The sequence below is a fragment of the Papaver somniferum genome, chromosome 2, assembly GCF_003573695.1.
Source record: "Papaver somniferum cultivar HN1 chromosome 2, ASM357369v1, whole genome shotgun sequence".
Taxonomy (NCBI): Eukaryota; Viridiplantae; Streptophyta; class Magnoliopsida; order Ranunculales; family Papaveraceae; genus Papaver; species Papaver somniferum.
In genome coordinates this window covers 59259051-59265996 of record NC_039359.1, presented here as the reverse complement: position 1 = coordinate 59265996, position 6946 = coordinate 59259051, and the positions used below count along the sequence as shown (strand labels likewise).

Here is a 6946-nt window from a genome sequence, read left to right as displayed (position 1 = left end):
ATACGATCATCTGAATTAGCTACCATACTAATTTATACGACCATGGAATAGAAGACCAATTCATTTTATACCACAATATTAATGTGATACCTAACTTATTTTATACGATTGTCGGAAAATAATATATTTATTTTATACTACTGTCTTAGTGTGATGCTCAACTTCAAATGCATATGAATTCAGTGTCTTGGCTTGTTTGTGTGCTGAATTTTTTTTTTTTTCTGATTTTAGTGTTATGTTTTAAAAATGCAGTATGTTTTCTTCCACGGTAAATAGGTAGCGCGTAAAAAATAGCTCTGCAGTTTCGACGAAATTTCGCTTCTCATTTTCCGATCGTAGACAAGGAGCATATAGCATTTTTTTTTTCGTCTCTCGTGCACCTAGCAAAGATTAGTGGCACACATAGTTACAGACTTTTAATGTCTTTCATTTTGTGATGGAAGAAATTTTGTGTTGTCTTCTGTTTAGAGATGCAAAAGAATTCCATAAATTAATCTTGCCTGTAATAAAAGGTAATGGTTGTATAGAAAATATAGTATAAATTATAACAAGCTGCTTGCTCGTATATACCCAATTTATTTATCTGTTTTTTTTTCGTGCCATTAATTTGTATGTTTGGAGTTGGACAGTATATTTGAATTGAGAAATGTTATGATATCACTGATCCTTCATCATGTCCGGCTACACCTCCAACACAACCGACCAATATGTATACCAATTGAGCGATATTTCAATTCAAGTCGGAAACCAAAAAGCACGTTGAATAATCTTACTATAATAAAGATAAGGGGTCGTTTTGGCGGTCATGTGCACTTGATAAGACTAAAATACCCCTCCATGTTTTACATATCTCTTATCTCCCAATGTAATTTCGATGAAACTCTAACCTGAATCTCTCTTCCTTCGTCAACATATCACCAGCGCCGTCATCATCGTACCCAGTACCAAGACCACCACCACCACCGTCGCAGCAGCACAAACCACTGCTCTAATCCCCTCGGTGTTCTATAATTTTTCCGCTGCAAATTTTCGATCTCTACTCCAAGCTTCGACACCATTAATCATTCCTTCACCACAACACCATCAACACCATCGTAACCAGCAACGTCAACCACCACCAGCACCAGCATTAAGTACCGTCAAATACTTAACAAGCAACATCAACCACCGTCAAATACCGTCATTCATCTCTACCTAATCATTACACACCATCACCACCACCACCATAACCAGGTACATGCATCTCTTTTTTAATTTTAGTTCCGATTCCAAATGCAAATTCGATTTCAAACCCAATTTAGATTTAATGGTTTTATGAAAAGGAAGTTTCAATTAAACTGATTGTAAAGTTTGGGGTTAACTTGAACTGTGTAAAATACAACTTCTTTTTCATGAACTTTAACTATTTGACAAAATGCCCCAGTGAAAAAATTCTAACTAAAAATATTAATTTGGGGATTGAATGTTCAATTTAATATATTCGACCGGTTAATTTGTATATCATACTGGTGGGTTTAAGTAATCTTGCGATTGTGTAGTATATGGTTCTTACTCTGCTTCACACAAATAAGAGGTAGTCCTTCAAGATTTCTGATGAAACTGTCACTTAACATGCTTCATATTGGTTACCAACTGAATGATTTCAGTTCCTTTTTTAATTTGTTACTTAATTAGTTAGCCTCCCTTGATGTAACTATGTGTGTTTTACGACGCTGTATCTTTGTGTATTATAACAGCAACACCATTAGCACCACTATAACCAGCACTACCATCATAACCCCCACCACCATTACCAAAACCGGCAAAACCATCAGCGCCACCGTAACCAGGTACATTATTTTCTTTTTCAATTTCAAATTCAAATCCAATTTTATCAATTCCAAATAAAAGAATAATTTTAGATTCGCATCACCGTTTTGGTTTTTGTAATATTTATTGATTTGAAATTGGTTATAAGAAATTGTCATGGGAAGAGATGAAAGAAAAAAACAAGAAGGGTCTTTGTTTCAATTGTGATGCACCGTTTAAATCTGGCCATATTTGTCCTAATAAGCCGGGTTACTTGCTTTTAGAGATGGATCCTAATTCTCCTTAAGGCATCACTGAGATTGAGCATACCATTGAAGACCAACAAGTGAGTGACGATATTCCTATTTTTGAATCAACCCCTGTGAATGATGTGGATTTGAACTTACATGTTAGATACCACACACTCAAGCTGCTTAAGTCTCACCTATCTGATGCACATGATCGAATGAAGAAATACACTGATTCTCATAGAACTGAACGATAATTTTCAGTTCATGATTTTGTTTATCTCCGTCTCCAACCTTACAGACAGATAACAGTTGCTAATCAGTCTTTTTCGAAGCACCTCGTTTTTATGGCCCTTTTAAAGTTCTTGAGAAAATTGGAATTATGGCATATAAACTGAATATGGCTATCACTAGTAGAATACATCCAGTATTCCATGTTTCACAGTTAAAACTGAAGTTATGTCCTACTGCTGTTGTTGAAGCTACATTACCTACCATTATTGACTACGACAAATGAGAACCAGAAGAAATTTTAGAGAGGCAGATGTATAAGAAAGGAAACCGAGCTGCTACAAAGTGGTTGATCAAATGGAAGGATCACTCCAAAGATTGGGAAGATGCTTATGATCTCATTGCACGCTTTCCATAGTTATAGGCTCGAGGACAAGCCTTGTTTTAGGCGGGGTGGGATTTTGCGATGCCAACTCATACTTCTTTTATTTCAGTTAGCTTATTAGCTTAGTATTTAATTTCTTTATGTGCTTATTATCATCAGTTTCCTAATTTACAGGTTTCCTTAAATTAATTTGCTTTCTTATCAAGTTTATTCAGCTATATATAGGTCGAGTCTAAGCTTGTAACAAACTACCTATCAATATTAAGAAGTTTATTCAGTTTGTTCTACAAAGGAAGAGGTTGTTAGCCCCATAACAAAGGGCTTTATCCTTGCTTTTCTAGTTCTTTGCAGCTTATATCCCGTGTAAAGGTTAAGAACTCTAACACCTGGATCAGAGCAGGTTTAGATCAAACCCTAAATTCACCAATTTTTTTTTTCTAATTGGTCAAAATTATACAGAAAATTTTAAACTAGTAAACGATGGCATTACTGATATGTCTATACACCACCATTCTGCAATTAAAAATAGATTGATTGAAAGCCTCTGATTCAATTTTTGAAAATAATCTCTAATTTCAGTTCTAGGGTTTTGATGGAAGATGTGAGGGAGAAGAAGAAGTTAAACTATTTGTTGTGAGATAATCGATGCCGAATGTGAAACATATTAATGGAGAAGGTGAGCGAGAAGAAGAAGTTGTTAATGGAGGAGTGATGAGTTTTTGCTGCAACTGTTAGATAGTTAGGGAGAAGAAGAAGAAGTAACGAAAACCTGAGGGGTATAGTCCGGAAGCAACGACAAAATATCGCACGGAACATTTTTCATATCATCTAGCGACTGTCATTAAAAGTTAGGAGATCCAATGGTTGTGGTGAGTTAATATGTTGACTTTTAGATTCTGTTGCGGTCATTAAAGAGGGAGATTATAATCGGGTAATGTTTCTTTTACGGACCTAGTTCTTCGTGTAATTGGTTAGCTTAAACACCTGTCAACCTAACCTACACTAGAAGGGTAGATTGACCAAAACATTGTAATTCAAAGCTTTGCCCATTTTATGTGAGTTTCCTTAGATGCGAAGGAAGAATATCACCCCACGCAAGTAGTGTTTCCCTGGGTAAGATTATAGCACCAAACACACAATTTACACGTATGACACCCAAACCTAATCTGTTTCATAATAACTAAGGTTGACTTCATCTATTTCATTCGACAAATTTTCCTTTTTTTTTTTTTTTTTTTTTTTTTTTATGTCTGTACGGTGTTCGAAAGCAACAAAACTAAACGTCAGCTACAATATTATGAATCATTTCAACCAGTGGAGTATCAAACCACGCTTCTTCAAACCCCATATCATTGGCTTTCTTCGATAATGTATCAGCAACAAAATTAGATGCCCTGTGCTGACAGACAAACATTAGGTCTTCAAACTTCTCTTTCATATCTGCAATGTCCTGGACAAGCCCTCTGAGATACCAAGGGGGAGCAACTCCACCTCTGCAGGATTAAATGGTGTAAGAGGAGTCCTCAAGCTTTCTATCCCAAGTTGCATAGCAAGTAGAAGGCCATCTCTAGCAGCCCAAACTTTAGCCACATTGCTTCCATTCTGGCAGATGTATTTAGCAAATCCTGCCACAAAAGAACCAGCATCTTCTACACGTATAACACATCTCCAAGTTTTTCTTATGTATGTTTTTTATCTTCTGTTTGGTTGATCTTTTTTGAGGCTTCTTTTGCTTTTGATTTAATTGATTATGGGACTGTAATTGTTATTTCTGTAGATAACAAATATTTAAGCCAAGAGCAAGGACTGACTATTTCTTGCATTATTGCACGAACCAAATTCAACCAATGTTACTATGGGAATTAGTGGGATCCCATTCCACCATGTTACTCAACAACCAGTGTCAACTAGTGGGGAAAAAAAAAGAGATGCAACTGAGGAACCTAGCCAACTTGCTATGCGAAATCAATGGTGGCAATAAGGGACTTCACATGATATATAGTGATGGACGGAGAAAACAGAGTCAATGAGTGGCGGGTTTCCTGCATTTCGTAGTACCAATGGCACCAATGACATTTTGAAGGATGGTACAGGGGGTACAGTTACAAGCAACTATGAAGTATCTAACAGAGGGCAGGGAAGGTGGCAGTTCAGGAGGAAGGTTGTGTATTTGAAGATGAACAAACAATGAGCTTGGTTATGGTTAAAATAATTGTTGAAACATAAATCAAATCGTAGTAACAGTTGTTCTGCCTACTCGAGTCCAGTAATCTTTTAGAATTTTTTTATTTTAGGATACATAAAGGAGACAAGCTATTTTGCAGTGTCCAATATTATTTCCTTCGATAGATATGATTTTTTAGCAGCACGATGGGTATATTCAAGTTGCAAAAATCATTATTTTGGATATTTCTTAAGAAAAAAATATTAAAACAACCAATAACATAGGAAGGTTGCTCCCGTAGCAAAAAAGAGATTCTAGAACTGACACTTCCAACCAAAACCCACAAAAATCCCGGTTAGAATCTCTTTCCAAAGCCAATCGTCTTCAATAGTTTTTATTTGCTCAATTAGTATTACAGACACCACCACTTCCTCCATAGAGAAGGATATTTTGGTCTGGATAATACTTGGCATCATAATGCTCCAAACAGTCGATGGTAATTTCTATTTTTTCTGGTATCAAATAAGCATTATTCATATCTACGACCTGCAAAGTATCAATAGAACCCGAATCCGCAGGATGCGAACCTATTGGTTGACCACTGCTCATTGGTGGACTCATTCCGTCATTATTAGACTTCACACTACCACCCCAAAAAATAGATGCAACTCCTGGTGCAAATGCGGGGAATAGTGTATCGGGCCAGTATCCTATTCGGGTATTTCCTTGAATTGTCAACCACCATTTCCTTTCTGCCTTATCCTACACCATTACAAAACTAACACTTTTAGTTACAATTACAATAATTAATTCTCAATGTCAACCATAAAAGAAGTCACTATGCAAAAATGTGAGAACAATTTCTAAAAATAATCAAACTGTTGCATTTTCTAAGAAAAAAAGATCGTTGCTTTTTTGAAATACCTTATTCCTTGAGTTTTTTTTTTCCATGTCCGTATTCTATTTGTTTCTTGACATCCCATGAAATGTAACAATATCAAACTTCCACACTACTAGAATTAGTATAAGATTTTTTGTGTTTTTTTGGTTTTGAGGGAACCAAAAGCTAATGTCAGCCTAGTAAGGTTTCGACTTTTAACAGTCTTATATAGATATTCAATATCTAATACTTCTTTACAAAATTCTCATAATCATAAAGTTTTCGAGGAGCAGTTTTTGTTACTTACAAGAGTAATCTGTGCAATACTATATTCTTGCGTGCCACCAATTTCCGATATCTTGGAAAAAGGCATATCAGGAGTATATACTGGATGAACTTGAACGAAATCGGAGCAAAGGGTATTATAACAACCCGTGTTCTTCCCACCATCGCCTTTTCAAATACCAAACAAGTAAGACAACACGATACTGTATATATTATACCTTAGGGATACAAAAAAATAGATAAAAAGAAGCTGGGTTTTAGAAGCTTACAATCCAATATATAAAACTTCGAGTCACATAATCACCATACAACATTGGATTTACCTGAAAAAACAGACATCTGGTTGTTAGAGTACTATATTAAACCGACCAAAGCAAACAAATAAAAAGGTAATAGCATTGTGAATAAGATGTTTTAGACATGCATTAGAGAAACTTTAAAGTTGTGTAAAATAAAATGTAATTTGATACATACAGTCCATCCAAATTTGATGAGATTGATTTCTTCCTGTGAACCAGATTGAAGAGCGATCTCAGCGGAACTAATTTGATCTTGGAACACACGAGGATTCCAAACGTTAACCACCCCACTTGCGCCATAAATTGTTTCACCAAGTTTTGTTTCGTATGAAGCACCTGCTCGCTAAAAATACCAGTTTGCCATCCAGAAAACCCAATAGGTTAGTAAAATTAATCTTAAAACAAATCTAGCGCCAATGGTGAAAATACTGAAAAGGTTAACTTTAGCTACTTACATATTCATTACCCATTGAATTTAGTGATAATTTGGGTCTGGTTAAATCTTCTCTGGGGGTCCTACGAATAGGGACAGTCCCTTTTGGGTACCTATCAAGTTGATTTCTCGACGTATTGAAGGAATTGCTGAAAACAAGATCCTTTTTTACCTAATGAAAATTCACCACAAGATTATATCCACAACTATTTGCGCCTACTAAAAAAGTAATA

At 35.7% G+C, this 6946-nt stretch overlaps 1 long non-coding RNA gene across 2 annotated transcripts; it reads left to right on the top strand.

Moving 5' to 3' along the window:
- Positions 1-894: 894 nt before the first annotated feature.
- Positions 895-2929, top strand: LOC113347773. Of its 2 annotated transcripts, XR_003359237.1 has the most exons (3): positions 895-1233; positions 1737-1829; positions 2073-2929. It is a non-coding gene; the product is annotated as an uncharacterized LOC113347773 (long non-coding RNA). The 2 variants fall into 2 exon arrangements; XR_003359236.1 differs by having other exon boundaries at positions 1737-2929.
- Positions 2930-6946: the final 4017 nt, after the last annotated feature.